Consider the following 26,535-nt stretch of genomic DNA (forward strand, 5'->3'; position numbering starts at 1 on the left):
AAGAAACACTGAATACTTTGCCCAGAGACAATAGGAAAGAGGGCTGGCTTCCCAGGAACTGACAAGACCACAGGCTCAAAAGTATAAAGTAAAAATTCCTTTGAGAAGAGAATAGTGGGACACAGTGCTTGCACAGAATGACAGAGAAAGGTGTTTCTTTCTTTCTTTTTTTTTTTTTTGCTACATACCCTGCCCTTATTTATTTATTTCTTTTTCTTTTTATTTATTGGTTGTTCACAACATTACAAAGCTCTTGACATATCATATTTCATACATTAGATTGAAGTGGGTTATGAACTCCCAATTTTACCCCAAATGCAGATTGCAGAATCATGTCGGTTACACATTCACAATTTTACATAATGCCCTATTAGTAATTGTTGTATTCTGCTACCTTTCCTATACCCTAATATCTCCCCTCCCCTTCCCTCACATCTTCGCTCTCTACCCCATCTACTGTAATTAATTTCTCTCCTTGTTTATTTTCCCATTCCCCTCACAACCTCTTATATGTAATTTTGTATAGCAATGAGGGTCTCCCTTCATTTACATGCAATTTCCCTTTTCTCTCCCTTTCCCTCCCATCTCATATCTCTGTTTAAAGTTTATCTTTTCTTCCTGCTCTTCCTCTCTACTCTGTTCATAGTTGCTCTCATTATATCAAAGAAGACATTTGGTATTTGTTTTTTAGGGATTGGCTAGCTTCACTAAGCATAATCTGCTCTAGTGCCATCCATTTCCCTGCAAATTCCATGATTTCGTCATTTTTTAGTGCTGCGTAATATTCCATGGTGTATAAATGCCACATTTATTTTATCCATTCATCTATTGAAGGGCATCTGGGTTGGTTCCACAGTCTAGCTATTGTGAATTGTGCTGCTATGAACATCGATGTGGCAGTATCCCTGTAGCATGCTCTTTTAAGGTCTTCAAGGAATAGTCCAAGAAGGGTAATAGCAGGGTCAAATGGTGGTTCCATTCCCAGCTTTCCCAGGAATCTCCATACTGCTTTCCAAATTGGCCGCACCAATTTGCAGTCCCACCAGCAATGTACAAGTGTACCCTTTTCTCCACATCCTCGCCAGCACTTGTTGTTCTTTGACTTCATAGTGGCGGCCAATCTTACTGGAGTGAGATGGTATCTGAGGGTGGTTTTGATTTGCATTTCTCTGACTGCTAGAGTTGGTGAGCATTTTTTCATGTACTTGATTGATTGATTGTATATCCTCCTCTGAGAAGTGTCTGTTCAGGTCCTTGGCCCATTTGTTGATTGGGTTATTTCTTATCTTATTGTCTAATTTTTTGACTTCTTTGTATACTCTGGATATTAGGGCTCTATCTGAAGTATGAGGAGTAAAAATTTGTTCCCAGGATGTAGGCTCCCTATTTACCTCTCTTATTGTTTCTCTTGCTGAGAAAAAAACTTTTTAGTTTAAGTAAGTCCCATTTATTGATTCTTGTTATTAACTCTTGTGCTATGGGTGTCCTATTAAGGAATTTGGAGCCCGACCCCACAATATGTAGATCGGAGCCATCTTTTTCTTCTATCAGACGCAGAGTCTCTGATTTGATATCAAGCTCCTTGATCCATTTTGAGTTAACTTTTGTGCATGGTGAGAGAAAGGGATTCAGTTTCATTTTGTTGCATATGGATTTCCAGTTTTCCCAACACCATTTGTTGAAGATGCTATCCTTCCTCCATTTCATGCTTTTAGCCCCTTTATCAAATATAAGATAGTTGTAACTTTGTGGATTAGTCTCTGTGTCCTCTATTCTATACTGATTCCCTCGGTCTGGCTATCAAGCTCACGGGAGAGCTGGGAGGAGCACTTAAGGTTTCCCCGATGTGTGGAGAGGGAAGGCTAGGGAATTACACACCTGTAGCCGCAGGTTTCAATGAAGTTATCTCCTCTGCCATAGTGTGGTGCCGTCAGTTCTCTGCCATGGTGGTGTCTCTTGCAAATGGCGACAGTTCTTTCCCTTTGCCGGGTGACCAATGCAACGGGTAGGTCCTTACTGTCTCTCCCAAGCCCCATTTCAAACCTGTGGCCACTACCCATGAAGGCTTGGTTGGCATTTACCTCCATAGGATCAGAAAGGGCTGAGCACTTGTTTCAGCCGGATGGATTAGTGCTGAGTCACAGCTGTTTGTCTGCGGGAAGCAGGTGAACGGGAGCTTGAATTCAGCTGATCCGGGCTCAGTGTGTGTTCTGAGAGGCCCAGACTGTTCGCCCCAGATCCACGTCAGCTCAGCATTGCCTAGTGATCCTGAGCAAACAGTATTTAGGTTGTTTACGACTCCCTATGCCCGCACAGCTGAAGAGGCCAGAGACTTGATCTCTCTGCGCCCGCCACCATGTTGGAATCTCAGAGGAAGGTGTTTCACCATGCTAAGCCACTCAGGTGCTCAGAGGCTGCTATAGCTATGGTCCTTGGAGGTTAAACTGCTGCTTGAGATAATGTCAGTTCATGACATCAGTCACATGGTGCTGGTTCTGCAGGATTGCAGAATACTGGAGTTTGGGGGTTGTAGAGGCTTCCACCAAGATTTCAAAGGAAGACCTGGTGTGGGGGGGCAGGCAAAGTGCAATAGGGTTGGAGTTGCTGCAGGACTGAGAGGGCGATGTGTGAAAAAATGAGAAGGAAGCAGAAGTTACAATGGAGACTCCCCCTCCTTACTCCCAATAAGAAATGCTAGTGGACCATCTACCAAGGAAAGCTTCAGGAATCAAGCACAGAGAAGCCAAAGGAAAGACCACACGGGCTGAAACAAGCAAAGTCACATGGGCATAGCTATACAAGTTCTTTGGAGAGAACAACACAATGCCATGTGTCCCAGAGCTGGAGGTGAAGCTACAGGACTTGTTTATCAAGCTGAACTTGAGTCTTGCTATGTCCCTATTTTTTCGCATGGAAATGTTTACTCTGTGCCTTTATATATTAGATATATGTAACTTGGTTTTGAGTTTTAGAGGAGCTCACGCTGAAAGTTTGCCTTAAGTTTCGGAGTAGACTTTGGACTTGGGCTTTTAGGCAACGTTTGCACTGTTAAGACTCTGGGGATTCTTGGAAATGAACAAAATGTATTTTGCACTGTAAGATAGGCATGATCTTTTGGGGGTCAGGGATAGAATGTTATGGTTTGGATGTTAGGTGTCCCCCAAAAACTCATGTGTGAGACAATGCAAGAAAATTTAGAGATAAAATTATCGGGTTATAAGAGGTTTAACATAATCCATTCATTAATCCTCTGATAGGGTTTAATTGGTGGTAATTGTAGGCAGGTAGAGTTTGATTGGAGGAGGTGGGTCCCTGGGACATGCTTTTGAATGGTATATTTTGTCCTTGCTGGACAGAGTAGCTCGCACTCCCACCCCCCTCCTGTTGTAATTTTCTGAGTTGCTTCTGTCTGCCACACTTTTCTACTGTGATGTTCTTTCTCACTCTACACCCTACATCCTGAGGAATGGAGCCATCTGTCTGTGGACAGGAGGACAGGAACCTGAAATAAACTTTTCTTCCTCTAATTGCTCTTTTCAGATTTTTGGTCACAGCAACACACACACACACACACACACACACACACACACACACACCTGACAAGTAGCTCTGCCCTATAGCTGGCCGACTCCAAGCTTTCAACTAGAAAATAGAGTATCCCCAGACAAGTGAGTGAGCCCTGTCCAAAACCATGATATGCCATCTTAAATTATTGATCTGCAAGCATGTGAGTCAAATTATTTGCTTATTGTTTTGAGATACTGAATGTTCACAGTTTGTTACACAGAATTATTATACAATTAGAGAACTGATCCACTATCCTTGGAACCCAAACACAGAATCACAGTTCTTTGCACACAAATTTCAATGAGGTTAATATGGATATATTCTAGACTATGATTAAAGAAGACTTTCAGCACACTCATAAACCAGTTTGAAATAAGAAGCAAAGGGAACAGTCTTTGAATAACTGTAAAAGGTCAAATAATGTGCCCTGTAATTTCATGTTTGGTTCAACTTATTCTTTGTCTTTTGTCACAGCTGTATAAGGAAGTTGTAAATAAACATACCATGCAAGTGATCAAACTGAGGTGAGAATATAACTTAGAGAATGCTCAAACTTAGAGAAAGAATGCTATGCATTACTTATATGTATAATTGACTATTTATAATGGAGTTGAGAACCATTGTTTAATTTATGAAGGATATGCTCCCCAAAAGGCAAGAAGGAGGGTGACTTGATCAAATTTGCTCATAAGCTTTCTAATGAAAGATGTCCCAGAAAAGACATAAATGGGAAAGAAAATGCTGTATCCTGGTCTGTTTTGCTGCCTACATACAATCAATTTGGAGTCTAAGGGTTTGGAGACCATCAATCTCTATACAATCTAACTGTGAAAGCATAAAGTTGAGATGTTTTGTAACCAGTACAGTTCTCATATTTATAAGTGATATGATGACAAGCCACTGAAAGACATCATATGAAAATCAAGGCCAGAGTTCTTTTACATATCTGTAAATAATTTTACTTGTAACTTCCAATTATTGGTGTCCTTAAAATCACTTGTGAAGCTTGATGCCAGGTCAGATCTATGTCTACATGTCTATGTGAGCTTATGTCTGTGTGAGTCAGATTTGACACTCTGATCATGTTTGCTCATATGGAAAAATGAAGTACATAGTGTTCCAGATAAATGGAAAAATAATGAACTAGTCAATAATACTTATCCATATGGATTAAATAAATTTGGAATTTTGTTTCAAGCCAAGGGAAAAATAAACTCCATGTGGATTACAAAACCAAAGTGTAAAGTTAGTCTATTAAATTTTTGTCCAAAGGAGATTTTCTTGATGACTTCAGTATAGAAAGAAATTCTTAAAAATAGATATTAAAAGTATAAACCAAAAAAAAAAAAAAAGATGAATGTAGTACTGGGGATGAAGCTAGATGTAAATTGTTTGCCAGACATGTACAAGACTCTGTTTTGGGTCCTAGGACTCTGAAAAAAAGAAAAGATAAATCTGACTACTTTGAAATTAACAACATGCAAAAATAAAATAAAATAATGAAAAGACAAATGTTTACAATGCACAAATTAAAAGATAAGTATCTGAATTTATAAAGAACTCATAATTTAAACAATATAGACATTTTAATGGAAAAACTGAGTAAAGTACATAAATTGGCAATGGAAAAGAAATAAAATCCAAAATAGATAAGCAATTAAATAAACATTAGAAAAAGGTAAGCCTCACAGTAATTAGGAGATATGAGTTAAAGCTGTAGCAAAAATACTAATTTTACTTAATCAAGTTGAAAAAAATCTTAAGTTTGACAATACCATGATAAATAAATGAAGTAGTATAAAACTGAATGGCTGTAGGTATAAGATGACTTAAAAAGCAAACTGGAAATGTTATTTAGGTATAAATAATAAAGTTTAGAATTTATGTAATATAAGAGTCAACAATTACAAGTTTAAAATATCCAAGAAACTTCTATATATGAAGAAATTTAAGTTTGTACTTTGGATCATTGCACTTAATAACAAAGTATGGAATATCATAAATGTCTACAAGTAGAAAAATTGATTTATAGTCTTTGGTATATTTATAAAATGAAATGTGATATGGGAAATGAAAGTGAATGACTAATGAATACTATGTACACCAAAATAATTTGATTCCTCCCCCTCTTTTTTTGAAAATTAAAATTTTGGTATGATGAATCTCTATGCTACTATTTGAGACACGTCTATATGGAATACTTCAATATGTTGTTAACGTACAAAATATCCAGGGAGTATATAAATATAAATTTCAGAATCAAGACTATGTCTGAGGAAGGTAGAAGGTGAGTAGAGTTGAGAGTTTCACAGAAAACTCTACTGAAAATATATTTCCTTTTTAAAATATATTTCCTTATATTTGAAAGATTTATTACCCTTATTTTGTGTACTTTTTATATGCCTTACATATTTTATATACCTTAAATCATAATAAAACATACAAAGAAAGAAGATACAATTAAAAGTTCACATTTATACTGAAATTGATGGGTGGGTGGTATCTCTGCTGAAAAACAAGTTTGTAATCATCAAGAGACTATGGAAGTAAAGATTTTGGCAAAGGTATGAATCCTCTGGAAAGAATAAAAATAAATGAAGCTGGACATGGCTATAAACCCAGCAGCTGGAGATGCCAAGACAGGAGGATGGTGAGTTCAAAGCTAGCTTCAACAAAATATGAGGTGTTAAGCACCTCAGTGAGACCCCATCTCTAAATAAAATACAAAATAGGGTTGCAGATGTGGCTCAGAGGTAGAGTGCCCCTGAGTTCAACCCCTCAGTCTTCCCCCACAAAAAATTAGACAAATATCTTCATACACAATAAGGACACAAGCAGAGAGCTTATCTGTTTCTGAGAACTGAACTTAAAAATACTTTTTTTTCCCCATAGAATTTTAAACTCAGTCCTATGGTTTAGGTAAATTCAGCATATGAAATTTGAAATCTTCCAGGAAACTGGAGGAAGCCTGCTGACACGTTTAGGTTACATAGGTCCCATAGATAATGTAAAGTGATGTTCTTCTACATAGGCAGTACTAAAATAGCACACAAAATCCAAATTATGAAACACTAGAGAAGACAACCAACCACTATGGGAAAACAAGGTGTTTTAAAACTTTCTCATAGAAATATTTGAAACAACATTTACAGACTGCCATGACATACGACTAAATCAGTCAGAATCTCTTGAGGAAAATTGGGTTGGCACTAAATAATCACACAGACACAGAAAGTACTTCTTTTCATGGGGTTCAGTGATGGCTCCTTTGCCCCAGCTCCCACAAGGGAGGCAAGAGAGACAGGCAGAAGAGAAAGTATGCCTGAAACTTACTGGGGGGAAAGACATTTGAGAAAGTTCAACCCAAATAAGGTGAGGGATTGGGTTTCAGGGAGTTGCTTGGTGATGTCTTGCAGTCAGTAGATTGACTGACATCTTGGAAAGCCACATCCATCTCAGGTGCTGTGTGGGGTCAAAGGCAGAGGCAGTAAAAAGAACACCTACATCACACAGCCCAGTCAGAGCAGCAACATCAGTCCAGTCCTCTTATGTGCTCAAATGCACATAGCTCACACACACACAGCCCATGGCTGGCTCACGACAAGAAACTATTTAGAATTTAGAAAAATATATATATATTTATGTGTGTGTGTGTATATATATATATACATATATGTACATGCGTGATGATAAGAAACTAAAAGGATACCATACTTATTTATAGCCCAGATATATATTTAGAAAGAATGCTTGGCACAAAGTTAGATTTAAATTAATAATTAAAAAATGAACACAGGAATTAATAAATCATTCCCTATATATTTACTTCAAAAGATAGCTGAGCAAGGTATATAAGTACAAGATTTACTGTACCATAAATGATATTTTAAATGCTGACACTTCAGAGTCAGGTTAAAGAATGAGAACACAGAAAGAAGACTTGAATGAGGACTGAGGAAGAAACTCAAAGAATGATATATTATTATGGATTCCTCTTTCCAGACAATAATTATAACATATTACATGCCACACTGTCTTTTTCCAGGAACTACCCATTTTACTCCATTCACCTATCCCCTGAACACACATGCTTTTATAGCTGAAGGAAGGCCTTCTGATTCATCCCCCATGATCAATAATGTGACAAATCCTGCTCTTCCTATGGCATTATACAGGTGCAACTACAAGTTACCTATCACACAAGGAAAGAGTGGCTGTTTTCCCCAGACCTAAGTGCAGAACCAACACAATAGGAAGGAAAACATGTAAAATCTGCCATGTTATATCTTTCTACCCTGTCTATGATCTTACCAGTGGAAAGGGTGTTTCTTCCCAGTTGAACAAATTAAATACATGAACATCAATTGCTGGGTGCCTCTATGGTCTGTGTATGGACCTGCGAGATTACTGCCCTAAGTATAATGGGCAATAGGAATTCTGTGTTCATGAGTTTTCACTTGTATTCACAAGTGACCTGCTCCTCAAGTTCAGTTGGGAGATCCCTGAGCATTTACTTTTGTTAGCAGAGCAGATAAGATAGATATTCTACCAAACTACTTGAAACTTTGGAAAAAACACTTCAAAAGATGGCCTTGAGATTCTGTGGTTTTGTATAAATTTATCTTAATTCAAATATTGAATAAGTTTCTAGTGAATCTTCTTTTAGACATTCCAAAAGAAGGAAGGCAGAAAATCAAAATTTCTCTTTCTCTACCTCCCTCCACTTTCTTCCTTCCTCTCTCCTTCCTTTCTTAGATAGATAATCTTGTGGTAGCCTATGGTATTTTGTTAAAGCTGCCCAAATTTATATAATTGTTTCTGATTCAGATACAGGAATCACCATCAATTTATTGAGCTGCCTACCTTTTAAGTCAGAAAGTTAACCTTCAAACTTGAAAAAAAAATGCTGCCTTTTCTGACAAAGCATGAAAAGTGTTACAAACCACATTTTTTTTCAAAGACTTTGAGGCACAGTGAAAGTAAAATTGAGAAGAGAATATGGAAAAGGCTTTTCTTGTATATGATTAAATGGAGCACAAAGGAGAAAGGGATGTGAAGTTGATTAACTGAAAGAATGCCAAGTGGGGTTAAAAAAGCCATCTATTTTTTTTCTTCAAAGTACGCAACATGCACTCACAATAATCAAAGACTAATGTAGAAATTTTAGCAAAAAAATTTGGTATGAATTCATTGTTTAATGTACAGAATGTTTTCAGACAGGATTACTGGGACATGAAAACATTGACCAAGACTACAATTGTCTTAAAATTTACAGTTGAGTAGCAAGGATGGGAGAGTTTAAAATGCCTCAAGAACTATCTGAAGAGCACAGAAAGCTATAAGAGCACACAGATATTCCTTCTGTCTGGGATTAATAGAAAAACTTATCAGGTGATGTATAAATCCATGTTCAACCTCCAAATGTGGATAACAGTTATTGGAAAATTAGAAGTAATGGGCATGGAGACCAAAAAGTGAAACAATGGTGGCACATTTGAAGAATGCTTGGCAGTAACAGAGACTTTGAAGCAGAAACAGAGTCTGATGAGGGAAGTGGAGAGTTATTTTAGATGCCTCAATTGTTTTTGAATAAGTTGAAACTTACTCTTCTGTCAAGGAGGAATTATTTGTATGGTAGAAACTGAGGACTGTCTTTCCTTACCAAATTCCTCTTCTTCCTTTAGCAACAGAAATTCTGAAATTTGGCGACCCAGAGTAAAAACTATATTTCCTAATGTTCCATGAAGCTGAGTGCCATGATATGGCGAAGTTACTGATAATAGAAAGATGTAAATTGTAAATTCCAGGAAGTATCTTCCAAGAAAGGGGCCCTGCCTTTCTGCCCTTCCAGAGAAAGCATGTATGACGATAATCCCATCTTGCCCTCAAGAAGAGTGTCACCTCCATGACCTAGAGGTAGTTTGGTTCCCGGAAACGTTATAGAACAGAGCTCTGAACTGCATTAGCCACCATGGTGTTAAATTTATGTCATTTCAAGTGAAACTAATCCTGAGGCAGACTGTTGTTTGGATGTCTGTTTTAAAAGCTAAACCAGAGAATGATATAGTCAGGATTTTGTGTGCAAATCAGATTGGATAGTGACTTTTGTAAAAACACAGGTGATATACAATAAGCATCCAAAATAAGGCCAGTGAAAACTACAAACATGCTTGAGCGAATGCCATGGTACATGCCTGTAATCCCAACAGTTTGACAGGCTGAGGCAGGAGGATTGCAAGTTTGAGACCAGCCTCAGCAACTTAGTGAGGCCCTGAGCAACTTGGCAAGACCCAGTATCAAAATACAAATAAACAGAACTAGGGCTATAGCTCAGTGGTAAACTGCCCCTGGATTCAAACCCCAGTACTGAAAAAGAAAAGAACATGCTTTAGAAATAAGATGATTTTTGAGTCTTGGGGACTAGAATAATATTAAATTCTATAAGTCTGAGAAAAGAGTATGTGTGTCCGTCTATCTGAACTGATTAGGATGGTAATGGTGTTACAACAATTGTATTTATTATAATTTTTGGAGAAATCAGCTGATAAAAAATGGGTTTTAAAAATAGGTCTAACCTATACTTTGAAAAGTTTACCAATGTCCACACTATTAGCAGGGAGAGTAGCAGAGGTATTTGAGCTCTTGGATCTATGTTTCATTGCCTAAATAATTTTGTAGTGTAATACAAAATTTTCTTTCTTTAAGAATAAAGCAGGCTCAAAAGCAGTTTACCAGAAGGCTTTCTCTAAATTAGGGTTTTTCAACCACAGCACCTGGACACATTTTTGTGTGTGTGGGGTTGTCCTTTACTCTGAGGGTATTTTTCAATATCCATCACCTCAATCCACTAGGTGCCTGATGCCCTTCCTTTCCCTGACATCATAGTTGTAGCAAATATCTCCAGACATCACTAATTGTGCACTGAAGAGCAAAACTGTCTCCTGGTTCAGAACCACTGGTTAGTAAATATAGTATAAAGAGAATTTAAACATTTTTATTATATATTAACAAGTTATATTATGTTGTGATATTTATGGAGTACAATGAGATGTTATGACACATGTATCCAAATGAAATTATTAAATCAAGCTAATTAACATATCCATCCCCTCAAATACATTTTTATGGTGATCAAAAATTCTAAAAATTAGCAAGTTTTTAACTCTGTTTAGTTTGGTTCTTTTGTGATATATACATATATATTTTTTTTTCTTTTGCCTTGATCCTGTAATGTAATATGATGTTTAAACTCTACCAAGATACCCATTTATGAATATAAATAACAATCTGACACTTTTTCTCTATCTGCATTATAATCCCGTAATGTTAAGTATAGTACTGATAATGTATATAAAGCCTGCAATATGTCCTTAATAGGAATAATTATAAACTCCATTTATATTTCATTTATAATAAAAGAAAATTAGACCAATGTAGGCATTTTGTTTTATATTGATTTTGTTTTTGTCTTCCTCATTTGTAGTGAAGTTATTGAGGTTATTAGTTTTCTGTTTAAGATGGGCCTTCTTCTGACTATGGAGTTACCTGCTGTCTGATTTTAGTGAGCTCCTATTGAAGAGAAGTATAGTTATTTGAAATCTTTTCCACCCACTTTTACACAGGCTCATACACACATGGGCTTCCTCATTAACATCAGCTACACGGATGGCAAGTGGTGTCATTCTGCTTTCCATCTCTTTCCAATAACATTCACCACTATTTCATGATACATTGTTCTTTTTTAATAACCATTTTTCATACTAAAAGATAATTCTGTAGATTCAAAGCAATATTAAAATTCTGAATCTCACACCAAAGATGTGTTCAGGGGCCCAACTGTGCTCTCCCTTGAGTCTTACTTTGAGTCGAAACTGAGAATTATCTATATTATATGTTTATAAAGTACTCTATCTCCTCTGCTCAGAATAATTATTGTTTTCTTCCATTGTAGCTGAAGCTGATATAAGGAACACACCCAACTAGAAAATTATACACAAGTGTCTGGATTTCTCTAGAGAATTTTGATAGTGTCTTGCACTGCCAAATTTCAAAGAGTCTCTGCCGTGACTATCTTACTTTACACTGACAATACCAAAAACAATGTCTGCAGTCTTGCAGTTGCTATAGAGAGATCTTCAGCAATGTTTCAAAAGAGTTTATGGTCAGTCATTGAAATATATTTTCTCCCACATAGGTATGCATGAAATTCTATTATACCGAGTGTTCTATTACAGAATTTCCTCAAGAAAAACAAAATATTCATCTTTTCCTATTGGGGTAGAAAATGCTTGCACACTAGGTTATTCACTGCCAGCAGAGCACCTAATCAAGTGAGCTGCCTTGTTTGGCAACTTCTTCTTAACATGTATGTGTGTGTAAATTTCTTCCCAGATAATCTCTTCCAGACAATGATGCAGCACAGAGACTCACAATGTGCTAACAACTGGGCAGGTGTTCTCATGACCTTTCCAGTGCCATGCAGATTTCCCTATAGTGACAATCGAATTCTGGCAGCAGTTAAAGCTAGATTCAGTTATGCAACAAGGCAGAGTTCAGCGGTCATTTATGAATTTTACATACAAATTCATGCACAAGAATAGTTCCAAGAGTGGAGGGGAAAAAAAGTGGACATTTTAATTCAGAGCTAGTGTTTCAGTACCTGTCTAAAAGAATCTATTTAAAGAAAATAAAAATCTCATTTGCCTTGCTCTTGCCCATTTGTTTTCTTTTATAACAAACAGATTTTGTTTTTGAACTTCAGATTCTTTTAGCAGAAATTCCACTCCAGCTAACTTCTGAATGATTTAAAGAAAAATTCAGATAAGCTGTAACATTTCTTGTGTATATAACATTTTTAAAAGCTTAATTGCATCAATAATTTAGATGAAGACAACCTACAGTAATACAAATGGCTGGGGGAAGCAAAGATAAAATGAATATCTTAAAAAAGATTTCCCAAAACAATACAGAACATGTAGATAAACTGAAATTTCAGATAAACAACAGATTTAAATTTTTAGTAAAAATATATCACACATATTGCATGAAGCATACTTATACTTAAATAATTTTTTATCATAAATTGATATTAAACCAGATATCTCATAATTTATTTTTTCTGCTAAATTTGACAACTCTACTTAATGAAGGCAAAGGAGAGCTATATCTCAAAATCTTGCCAACCTGATTGCCAGTGTCACTGTATTTAAATATGGAAAGTTACTTGCCTATGTCTTCCCAGCTCCATAATATAAAATATTTAGAACAAATAAAAGAAGATGCTTCACTCAGCAGGCAGTCACCTTGCGAAATTCACTGTCACCATAGGTCACTGGGCTGGATAATTTTATGACCAATAATATCATTTGTCTGAATGCATGCTGAGAAAAGGTAATCAAATCTCACACTTTAGGGAATAAGTTGCTCAATGCAGAAATTGGGAGGGAATGACTTCCTGCACAATTGGCTGGGGGTATTATAAGGGTTACAGTCATTGTCAAAGAGGCTGAAAAATCAATGCATGTGGTACTGAAACAGAATTCCAAATTTAATGATGCCACTGAAGATGATCATGATGATAAGAATAATGATGCATAGGTATTTGTGTGGGTTAATTTGGTTAACGTGAGATTTTTTTATATAATACAAACAATATGAATTTATGGGGCACATTTTTCCTTTTGGGGCCAGGAATAAGGGATAGAAAGAATTTGAGACTGTTCCCTAACCCTCCTGTCTTGCACATGATTGTTGCCATTTTTAATTAGCTCCATCTCTACACAAGTTATCTTGGTTTTACAGTATCAGGTGGGAAAAGACCATAATCCAGCCTGAAGTCATATAAAGAAAATTATTTCACAAAACTATGAAAAAGAAAAGATTGCCTGTTACTTCTATATCAGGTCCAACTTTTTCTTTCCTTGTGAATCTAGATTTGTCATGCCTTCTTGGGATTTTTGTTCACAAGAAAATGCTGTGATAAAGAAATAATTCTAAAGTGAAATCAACTCCAATGAAGGGAGTCCTGCAGGGGATGTAATAGATAGCAGGAGGAACAGGAGGATTTATCCCAAAGCACAATGCCTTAGAGTAGAATTTCTAGAGCAGCTGGGGAAATTGCTGTCTTTCAGTTCTTTGTTTATATAAGATTGTCTATTTCAACTGTTTACATGTTACTCTTAGTACATTTTGATAACTTAACTGTCTCTATTCAGGGTTTGATTATGTTGCATGTCATAGATAAGTCAAACTAGGCAAAAGCAATTGTTGACTTTTGATTTTGATTTTGCTCTCTATATTTACCTCTGAATTATAATTCATTATCAATATATAATTTAAATTAGAAGGCAGTTTTCACAGAACCAATTACTGAGTTTAAAAGAAAAAATCTTTAGGGAAAATAGCAATTAGTAAGTTTAATATACACGTTTTCCAAATTCTCATAGATGAATATAATCTATAAAAAGTAAGTCAAAGAAAAAAAAAGGAAAAGCATGCATGTGAATGAATAGAATGATCCCTGTAGACATAATCAAGCAATTATTGAACCATTAAAGTAATGTAATCATTATATTTTTGCTATACAATATAGTAACTTATTCCTATATCAGACTATTTATTGTAAATAAGCTAAAATTCAAAATATTCCATAACTAAAAGGTAAAGCAGATAACTGTTTAGTTATAAGGAAGAAAATAATTTCTTATTTCCAATATGAAACTTTACCATTTATATATATAGACATATCAGTCACATATATATGAACAAATGATACACACCCACATACATATATATACTGTGATATACATATTATATATATATAAAATCTCACAATTAAATATCTCAATGATATTATTGAAACAATTAGTATTTGCATTAAATATTTAAAAAATGACCATTCTTGTTAGCACTTCACCAAACATTAAGTGTATACATGCAAGTTGATAAGAGCAGTAGTTTTAGCAATTTTACTGACCTGATTATTTTTCTTTATGCTTTGGTGTTGTACTTGTAATTGCTGAATTCAATATATCCACTGAAATTCTCAGTATAGTTTCTTAGCCATTAAGTCAATTATCTCTATATATCTCATTTGCCAATACTTAAATATACAGGACACTTTTTATACTGATTTATTTCTCTGGAGGTAACCATCTCTTTTATATATTAGAGTTGTTTCTTATTTTCCTCTTTTAGATGAATTATTTCGAGACAATTCAGATGTTTTGAATCACAAAACCAAAAAATGCTTAAAATATTTAGTTATCTGTTTTAGGAACAGAAATAGTTTCTTAATTTTAAATCTGCATAGTAATAATCAATATTAAATAGGAAATGAATGAGTATAATAAGCCAATAGATTTTCAGAAATGTATTTTATTATTAACATATTAAAGAAAATGGATTCCTTTTAAAATGCAGTTTTCTGTTAAAAAACATGCTACATTTACATTAAGTAAATGCATAAAAACTAACATTCTTTAAATATATGTCAGATTGTATCAAATAAATTCAATTCAAAATCTTTTCTTATATATATTTTTTTCTTTTTCATTCCCCTTAGGTTATAGTTAGTGAAATCTTTTCTTTCATCTTGCTTGAAAAACTGGAGGCAACTTGGGTTTGGCCTTCAAAGGCTGTATAATTTTTCACTGAAGTAAACAAGCCTAATTTTAGAAGCATATATTGTGGTAATTAAAGTGCTCCATATGTAGCTATATTATAAAATATCTAGAGAGAGTGGATTTTGTTTAGTGTCTACGAGTACTTCATTTTATAGTTATTTCCCAACCAACACACACAAACATACTTCAACCTTATGGCTGGTAACAGTATATTGCCATCTGTGTGTTTGTACTATGGGCAGAACATACTATGAAAATGTAGTAAAAATATACAACAAAAAAGAAAACTGAAGCCAGTTTTAAATAGACTACTTCTGGGCTTGAAATATTTAGTGTGCCAAACATTATAATCTGTGCTTTTATAAATAATACTGTTAAAGCAACATAAGGAATATTTGCATCTTAGTAGATAGAGTAAAATTGTATCAAATAATTAAAAGAATCATTTATTTGGGAAAAAGCCTTTAAAACATCATAATCATATATAGTCCCCAATATTTCGTCCTTGGTTTTAAGTTATATTAATTACACTTATTATCTGTGTTTAATTTAAAATATCCTTAATGGATATTTATAAGAACAATACTGTACTTTGTAGTTGTATTGATTACAGCTTCCCCATCACCATCTCTAAAGTCCAGGAATAGTTTAATATATTTCTTCTTGATTTATACAAAGAATGAAGGTGTTTAAATGAGTAACTGAATTAATATCTGATAGTTCCTGTTTTCTTGAGCATTATTTTATTGATAGTTGATATCAAATTTCTGGATAGAAGTGGAACTATTTGATAAATTTTATTTTTGTGTATCATTTATTATGTCATGTCATTATAAGAATCACAAAATTTGACTGAAGTTTACATTTTTTCTAGATACTTAATACATTAACATTCCAAGTTCAGTTTCTTATAATACACTTGAGAAAACTGATTTTTCAAAATTCCAGTTGTTTTACAATTCTGTGTAATTTATTGTTTCCTAATAATGTTCACATTTAACTATACAGTTATTCATTAATTTATAAAAGTTATTCATCAGATGATAAAAATCTAAGTTCTGCCTACACATCAAATAATTTATTGTCTACAATGTTTTTAGAGACATTAAAATTCATAACATAAACCAATGAATAACAAATGACTCATAAGTGAAACATAAGCAAGCTTCAGTTGTCCTGGTTTCAAATGCAAAAACAAGAAAAAAAAATACAAACAGAAAAGGAGATTCAAAATCATATTTAGAAGGTAGAGTAACCAAAACTGGATTTACTCTCTCATTTGAAACAAAAATTGTACAAAATATAAGCATACATTTATAAAGTATGTTATCTATAAAATAAAGTGTAGAATATAATGTATAATGTAAAATGGACAAGATGCAGATAAATAATGGCTTAAAATATGCTAAAAGGACAAGATTCCTGAAAGATAGGAAACAAATCAAGTCCTGTGATTGCCCCTGCCAGGTGTCCTAAAATGATATCCAAGGTAATGAGCAGGGGAGGAAGCCCAGGTGGAGCCAATGGACAGTCAAAATTGAGAAAACACAGTGGAGATATCAAGTTGGATAAAATTTTCAAGATAAAGAATCATAGAGGAAAATCCTGCCCAAAGATTAAAGGTAGTACTGGATGATTCCACTTTAGTATTCAGCTAAGTGTTGTGTAGTGTTTATGTGTAAAGGTCTAAGCCCAGGGAAATAATCACACGAAAGGATCAAAGGAAACTGTTCCCTGTAAAATATGGCAGGCCTAGGGATAGTCTTTTCCCAGCATCTTATTGGGAAACATGATTCACAGAGCACTAAGGACAGTACTCCAAAGAATATTGTCTTAGTAGTATGGAACAAAATAGCCTTAGGCTAAGCACTTCCCTTGTTTTCACAGTTTGACAATAAGGCTCCAAATGATCAACTTGTTTCTAAAGAAAGTTGCCATGACCTAGAACAATACTAAAAGATACTAAAGATACTTACAAGAACATAGAAATAGGGGCTGGGGATGTGGCTCAAGTGGTAGCGCGCTCGCCTGGCATGTGTAAGACCCAGGTTCGATCCTCAGCGCCACATACCAACAAAGATGTTGTGTCTGCTGAGAACTAAAAAATAAATATTAAAAATTCTCTCACTCTCTCTTTAAAAAAAAAAAAAGACTTGGCTGAAATTTTTATTAAAAAAAAAAGAACATAGAAATATATGGTATAAAAAATATCCATCACCTAACAAAGTAAAATTTATAATAATATATGGCTTCCATTGAAAGAATGCCAGGCCTATAAAGAAGTAGCAACATACAAACCATAGGTAGGACACAAATCCTTCAATAATAATCAGTAGACAACTGAAGCAGATGGTAGAATTAACAGAAAGGGGTATTGAAACAGTCATCGTGAACGTCATATATTTTTTAACAATGAAAGATTGTAAAAGATACATGACTTATAAAGAGGAAAATTCCAATGGTTGACTTGAAAATACAATGGTTAAAATTGAAGGTGGATTAAATAGTATCAAACAGACAAGATAAAGAGGTAGGGAGGGCGGGGTTGTGGCTCAGTGATAGAGTGTTTACCTAGCATGCATGAGGCACTGGGTTTGATCCTCAGCACCACATAAAAATAAAATACTGTGTCTACCTAAAGTAAAAAAATAAATAAATAAATAAATAAGAGGCAGGGAAATTAGAAATATAACAGTAAAATTATTCAAACTGAAACAGAAAATTAAAATAAAAAATGATAAGTTAATAGTGAGCTCTGAGACAACTTTAAGCAATCTACAATACATAAAATTGTAATAATAAGGAGAGATGGAAAAAATATTTATAGAAATTATTTTTAATTTACACACCAATTCCAATATCTCACCAAATCCCCAGCACAAGAAACACATAGACCCAAATCTATATCAAAAGTGAAAATATTGAAAGCAGAAAAACAACAAATTTCCTATTATAGGGGCTGGGGTTGTGGCTAAGAGGTAGAGCGCTAGCCTAGCATGTGTGAGGCCCTGGATTTGATCCTCAGTACCACATAAAAAATCATATATATATATTCCACCTATAACTAAAAAATAATTTTTTTAAAAAAATATTCATACTACATAAAGAGAAACAAAACCCAAGATGACAGCAGCACATACCTCACTGAAATGATGTAAACAGGAGGAGTAGAATAAGCTGTAATTGAAAAGAATATCTGAAAAATCCCTAAATATGTTTAACATACACACACACACACACACGCACACACACACGTGCATACAAGACACACACATTTCTAATTAAATAATACACTGGTGAAAATAAATTAGAATTTTAAACTGAGTAAAAAATTGAAAATACAGCAAAAATTTAAAGATTGCTACTAAAATAATACTTAGGTGGAAATGCATGCTCTAAAGGATTATTTTGCAAAAGATATCAAGTCAATGAATCCTCCATCTGCATGTTAAGAAATTAGGGGAATGGCTGGAGATGTAGCTCAGTAGTAGAACTTTTGCTGGCAGGTAGGAGGCCCTGGGTTGGATGTTTAGGAACTAAAGAAAGGAAAAGGAAACAAAAGAAGATTAAAGAAACCTGCAGGGGGAAGGGAACAGAACAAAGTAAAATCTGAAATGGAAAAATGAACCTCAAAACAAAAATCAAGGAATAGAAATATGGGGGAAATTGTGAATATGTTTACCATTTGGATAACTGAATTCACAGTTACACACTTATATTTAAAAAAAATTAAGTTGGCAAGCGCTGTGGCGCACACTTGTAATCCCAGAGATCTGGGAGGCCAAGACAAGAGTATTAGAAGTTGAGGGCCAGCCTTAGCAACCAAAGGAGGCTTAACCAATTTAGTGAGGCTCTGAATCAAAATAAAATATAAAAAGGGCTGGTGATGTGGCTCAGTGGTACAACACCTCTGGGTTCAATTCCCCAGTAACAAACAAACAAAAAACCCAACAAAGCCATCCTCAACAATTTAGTAAGGTCCTAAGCAACTTAGCAAGATAAAAAATTACAAAGGGCTAGGGATGTGACCGAGTGGTTAAGTACCTCTGGATTTAGTCCCTAGTACTAAATAATAATAATAATAATAATAATAATAATAATATAAAAATAAAATAATTAAAAGTTGTGTTCTTTGAGGCTTTTTGTATGTCAGCTATATTTGTTCAAAAAACAGCTGTCAAAAAATTAAAAATATGATTTACATGAAAATAGTTTGCTAGTATCCTGATGCCTCCACCCTCAAATTAAATCTCAAGCTCATACTGAGCATAGTATTTACTCTTATTTGAAGTACTTTCTATAAATGTGATTATCTATATCTATGTTTACTAAAGAACAATGTCCACAGATTAGAAGCTCCATTAGGTTTTTATGTTAAGTAGGACAACAGAAATATAAAAGAGACTAAGTTGATATTGACAAATAAAGATTTGAAAAATGCTTAAGTGCTCCTATACCAGTTTTTAGAGCAAAGCATGGTTATATGCATCCACACTAATGGACAGAGTCATAAGCAAGCTCTATTATAAAACATTCAGCGTGGCTTCCATGTACTGGGAATTGAGCTAATTATTTTATATACATTCCTAATTTAATGTTTGTATAAAAATTAGCAGCACAAGTTTATTCAGATTAAGCAAAATTTTTAAGATTGTGTAGCTCTAAATAGCAGAGAAGATTGGAACCCAGGTTTTTTGAATCCAAAGTTATCTTCTTAACTACTGTACTCCACCACCTTTCAGAATGAATGCAGTGTTACTGTCTTGTAGTCACCTTCAATAAACACACAAAACAGAATATTTAGAGAATCAATTACTTTTCTTTTAAGAAACATAAAAATAATGACTCAAAACTATAGCTATATGTCACTATTTCTGAAAATAAAATGAGATCATTATAATCATATAGAGATGGAATAAAGGTGGATGAAAAACAACAGTTCAGCCATAATGATTTCATTAGGACAAATCTGTGGAGAGATGAAAGGAGCTGATCACTAACAGATTGCTAGTGAAATAGAGAGTGTGTTGAAGTCGTTGAATGTTATAACACTTACAGAAATGAAAGTTGAAATGCTTTAGAGGAATGAAAAAAAAGCAAAAGCAATATTTTCTATCTGTCTTAGCACATCAGGAAAAGGGAAAATGCATATTTTGTCAATTCAGCCGAGTCATTGATCTCTTTTGAATGCTGAGTCTAATGAGGCAAGTTGGAGAAATGCATAATGGTTCTGAAATACACATGCATTGCTGGGTTCAGATTATTGTGCAGAACTAAATCATGTTTCACAAAAGAAAGCTTATTAAAATGGATACATCCTTTATTATAATAAATTTTAAAAATTTAACGTATCAACATAATGAAAATGGAGCTTTTGAAATAGCTAACGCTGAGCTTCTCCTAAAGCCATATTGAAGATTATTACAACTAAACAACAAAAGAAAACAAAACCCCTCCTAACATGCATATCACTTGTGCTGCTTTCTAAATTACAGAATTTCTCTACATTTTGAGTATTGTTTTCAACTTTTTCATAGCAGTAAGACATCTCTTCAAATGGGAGGTATGTGTTTGTGTGTTTGTGCATCAGGGCTTGAACCCAGAGGTGTGTAACCACTGAGCAAAATTCCCAGCACTTTTTATTTTATTTTATAATGAAGAAATTAATGTTATTATTAAACATAATAAAATCATTTAAGCAGAAGATCAGTGTTATATTGGTGTACATATTTTCAATTTTCCACAATATATGTGGAAACACTTCAAATACTATAAAGAGTTTATATTTTGCCTCTATTAACAGTACAGAATTGCAAGTATTTTCATTATTCTAAAATATTCTTTTTATAATTAATTTACTAATTTTAATTAGGTATATATGACAGCAGATTGTATTCTTGATTGATTGTACACAAATGCAGCACAACTTTTCATTTCTCTGGTTGTATGTGATGTAACGTGCAGTCACACATGTAACTAAGGTAATGATGTCTATCTCATTCCACCATCTTTTCTCCCCTTTGCCCAATCAAAGGTCCTCCATTTTTCCCACCCCCCTATTATGGATCAGCATCCATTTATCAGAGAGAACATTTGGCTTTTGGTTTTGGGGGATTGGCTTACTTCACTTAGTATGATATTCTCCAACTCCATCCATTTACCTGAAAATGCCATAATTTTATTCTCTTTTTATGCTGAGTAATATTCCATTGTTTATATACACCACAGTTTCTTTATCCATTCATCTATTGAAGGGCATCTAGGTTGTTTCCACAGTTTAGCTATTTTGAATTGAGCTGCTATAAACATTGATGTGACTGTGTTACTACAGTATACTGATTTTAGTCCTCTGAGTGTAGACCAAAGAGTGGGATAGCTTGGTCAAATGTTGGTTGCAATTTTAGGAGAAAAAGTTTATTTCAGTACTCACAGTTTCAGAGGTTTCAGTCCTGAGCTGGCTAACACCATTCCTCTGAGTCCACGATAAAACAGAAGATCAATATGGAATAGTGTGGAGGAGGAAAGCAGGTCAGAACATTGCACCAGGAAGGAGAGAGAGAGAGAGGATTCCCCTCACCCATGGGCAAAATATAGTACCCAATGTCACCCACCACTTGCTACAACTTATCTGCCCACAGTTACTAATCAGTTAATCCACTTCAGGGAATTAAGGCACTGATTAGGTTAAAACTCTGAGAACCCAATCATTTCACCTCTAAAATTTCTTCTATTGTGTCACACATAAAATTTTGAGGAACATCTAATATCTAAACCATAAGAGGTTTATAGTTTTCTTACAGTATTTTTGACTTTGCTATCTGGACAATGCTTGCCTTATAAAATGCATTATGAAGTGGTTTCTCCTCTTGAATTGTTATTGGTTAGAATGTGAGGTTTCTCCCAAACGTTTATGTGTGGGACAATTCCAGGAGGTTCAGAGGAGAAATGATTAGGTTATAAGAGTATTAAGCCAATTTGTGAATTAATTACAATAGGGATTAACTGAGTTGTAATTGAAGTGGTAGGGTGTGGCTGGAGGAGGCAGGAATTGGGGCTTGGCTTTGGAGTATATATTTGTGTCTGGCAAGTGGAGACTCTCTCTCTCCCTCTCTCTGCTCTCTGATCATCATGTGAGCTGTTTCCCTCTGCCATACTCTTCCACCATGATGGAGTTGGCTGTATTTGGACTGAGATTTCTGAAACCATGAGGCCTTAAATAAATCTTTTCTCCACTATAATTGTGTAGGTCGGGTCGAAAGTTTTAGAAGGGTTGGTATTTTTTTCTTTTTTCAAGTTTTGAGTGAACTCATCAGTTCTCTTCAGTTTAGTTTTTCTTTTTAACTTTTTGATTACTGATTCAATTTTATTGAGAATTGTATGTCTATGGAGATATTTTATTGCTTTTTGATTTAGTCTTGGTAGCTTTTGCATTTTTCTTAATTTGTCTATTTTCTCTAGTTTATCTAATTTATTGGTGTATAATTTTTATCATTATTTATAATCACTTTATATATACATAATATGTAGTAATATTCCATTCTCCTTTCTTATGTTAGCAATATTTTAAGTCTTCTTTCTCTTTTTTAGTATATTTATCAAAAAATATGTCTATTTTATTAATTTTTTCAAGGAAAAACCTGTTGATTTCATTGATTTTTCTCCCTAATTTTTCTATACTTTGATCTATTGACCTATTGATCTGTGATCCAATATTTATTTCCTTTCTTCTGATTAACTTTGAGTCTAATTTGTTCCTCTCTTTCTGGTTCCTTAAGGTTTAAAGTTATTTGACTTGAGATTTTTCTTATAGTTTAATATAAGCATTCTTAGCTATAAATTCTCCCCCTCAGCACTGCTTTCACTCAATCTGTATGATTTGGTATGATGTTTATTTCCCTTCTTCTATCAGTATTTTCAGACTTCCATGATTTCCTCTTTGATTCCTTGATTGTTTAAGAATATGCAATAGCATATTTCACTTTTCTAGTTTTGTTTCACAATTGATTTCTAACTTCATCCTGTTGTGGTTAGAGAAAACACTTTGGGATGTGCATCATTTATAACATATTAATGTTTAATTTGTGGCCTAACATATGACATTTTTTGAAAAATTTTCCACGTATATTTGAAAATAAAAATGTATGTTGTTTTTGTTAGTAGATTGTTCTTTAAATATCTACTTAATCTAGTTAATTTTGTTTTTCAATCATTTATTTACCTATTGATCTATTGGGTTATTTTATTCATTATTGAAAATGAGGTACTGAAGTTTCTATTATGTAAAATTATCTCTCCCTTTAATTCTGTCAGTTTTGCTTCATATATATTTTAGTCTGCTATTAGGTGGCTAAATGCATATTATTGTTACATTTATTTGCTGTACTGAACTTTCACTAGTAGATAATTAATATTATGTCTAGAAAGAAAATAATTGGATCATGCATTTTTTTATTCTGACAATCTCTGTCTTTTGATCAAAGTTTATTCCACTTATATTTAAAATATTTATTGACAAATGAGGCCACATTTCTGACATTTTCTATGTGCTTTCTCTACACCCAGAAATTATGTATCATCCATATTCTACGTTTTCGTGTGTCTAGTTGATTTTCTATAGTAAAACAAAGCATTTAAATTACTTTCTCATTTACTTCTGTGTATGTCTTACAGCCATTTCATTTGTAGTTCCTATGGAGAATCCATTTAATATTGTAATATTTTAACTCCTTTGAAATAGTGTTTTAACACATTAACTTAGCATCGATTTAAATCAATTCTCATTATTGAGTTCACAGAGTTATACCTTCATGCACTGTGTTTCCAAAAACAAAAGATAAAATAATTTTAAATACATAGTCTCTTTTAAATTTTGTAGAAAATAAAATTTAAAATTACAATACAAAATTATAGGCTTTGGGGGTGTAACTCAAGTGGCAGAGGACTTGCTGGCTTGCAGAAAGCCCTGGGTTCAGTCTTCAGCACCAAAGAATTCAATAAAATCGTAGAACACAAAGTTACAATAATAGTAAATTTAGACTAAGAATTTTTTTTAGAGAAATAAAGGTGGAATAACAAACCATTATAATTTTCCATATACTTACCTTTATTGAGATCTTAACTTCTTCACATAGCTTCAAGTTATTGTTTCCATGTCCTTTTACTTTACCTTGCAGGATTCTCTTGAGCATTTCTTGTAGGTAAGATTCAGTGATAATAAATTTCTTCTGCTTTTGATTATTTGAAATGTCTTGAATATTTTTGAAGGATATGTTGAGGATGTAAACAAGTCAAGATGGCGCCTGAGAGCTTGCCAGAAAGAGTGGGTTGTGAAGTAAAGCCAGTGAGCCATTAAGATGGGGAGGGTTCCTTATTGGCTGACTGCTGTATCTAGATGATGTTAACTGAGTCAAGCTGTGTGTAATCAGTTGGGTATATATACCTCTGCTGACCTGCAATAAAGCGGCTCCTGATATCTTGGGTGCCTGCTCCTTTGAGTTCTTGCTCAGTTCCTGCTGAGTTCATGCGAAATAAAGTAGTTCCCGCTTGAACCTTCAAGTTTCTTGTCACCTCCTGGTTATTTGCCCAGCTGGACTGCGGCAAGGATAGTTTTTCCAGGCATAGAATTCTTGGTTGACAGTTTTTAAACTTCTTTTTCTTTTAGGTCTTAGAATATATTGGCCCATTACATTTTTACTTTGAAATTTTGTTTGAAAAATATCTGTTTACAGTCTTATTGATGACTTATTTTTCTTGCTATTTTCAAGATTCTTTGACTTTTAAAAGTTTAATGGTATCTTATTGTGGGCCTCATTGAGTTCATCTTACTTGGAATTAATTGAACTTCCTGGATATTTATCTTTATGTCCTTTATTGAATTTGGGTCCCCAGGCATTGATTCTCTTTTCTTCTCTTTTTTTAAAATACTTTTAGTTTTAGATGGCACAATACCCTTATTTTATTTATTTATATTTATGTAGTCCTGAGGATCGAACCCAGTGCCTCAAACATTCTAGGCAAGTGCTCTACCACTGAGCTACAAGCCCAGGCACTCCAGGCATTATTTCTTGAAACATTTTCTTTGCCACTTTCTTTCTCTTCTCTTTCTGGAAAATTGTCTAATGCATGAACTGGTCCACTTAATGGTGTCTCAAGGATCCCTTAGGTAATGTATACTTTTTTTCAATAATTATTTTTTCTGTACCTCATACTAGATAGTTTCTATTGTCTGATCTTTAAGTTCACTCTTTCATTCTTCTATGTGCTCAAATACAACTTTAGATTCCTCTAGTGAATTAAAAAAATTTGTAGTTGTAGATGGACAGCATGCTTTTACTTTTTTTTTTTTAATATGGTGCTAAAGATTGAACTCAGTGCCTCACATGTGCCAGGCAAGTACTCTGCCACTGAGCTACAGACTCTAGTAAAATTTTTTTTTCAAGCATTAAAGTATTCAACTCCAGACTTTACTTTTGTATATTTTTTTTAATTCTTGAAGCTCTTTATTTATATTTTCATTTTGTTCATTCATCTTCTTTTTTCCAAATTTTCCTTTAGTTCACTGAGCATCTTTAAAATAGTTGCATTAAAGCATAATAGATGTATCATCAGGTCTTTTTCAGAGAGAGTTTCAGTTTGCTTTTTTTTTTTTCCTTTAAATGGGGTCAGACTTTGCTGTTTTTTCATATGACATGATTTTTTATTTTGTTGAAACCTGGATATTTGAATCCAATAGGTATTAAGTATGGAAAACAGAATCTATCCATTCCCTAGGATTTAGTTGTAATTGTTGTTTATTGTTTCTGTTGTTATTACAACTTAAACTTAATATCATCTGTCTTCTCTGTTAAGAAGCATCCTACAGTATAAACTCAATATATTCTTAGGCCTTTTCTGGGCCTGAACCTTTCCATGGTTATATGTAGTCACTTTTAATTTGTTATAAGTTTAGATTATAGGGACCAATGTTACTCACATCTGTCCCCATATATGGTGTAAATCTTTTCATTTTTTTTAAAATCTGAATTTCTATGTTCTCTAGACCAAATTATGATTCCTTTGAAGCTTACCCCAAATCAAGCCATCATTAGTATTTTTACTCAGTCTTCTGTGTATTTTTATTTTATATTCTTTTATCTAACCCTTTGCTTTCTCTTCATTGTTGATTTCTCTTCCTTCTTTTTCTTTCTTCAATCACAGTCCTAAATATTTGTAAACTTTTTGTGCCAGCAATGCTGAGAACAAGAACATTTATTCCATGGTAGAAGTTTGAACACATTCCTTCCTGATCCAATTCCCATTCCAGTTAATAACCTGAGTATCAAATAAGGAGAAAGTTGTGGAGTGC

Source organism: Spermophilus citellus, assembly GCF_964194105.1.
Source record: "Spermophilus citellus genome assembly, chromosome: 1".
In the NCBI taxonomy this organism is placed as follows: domain Eukaryota; kingdom Metazoa; phylum Chordata; class Mammalia; order Rodentia; family Sciuridae; genus Spermophilus; species Spermophilus citellus.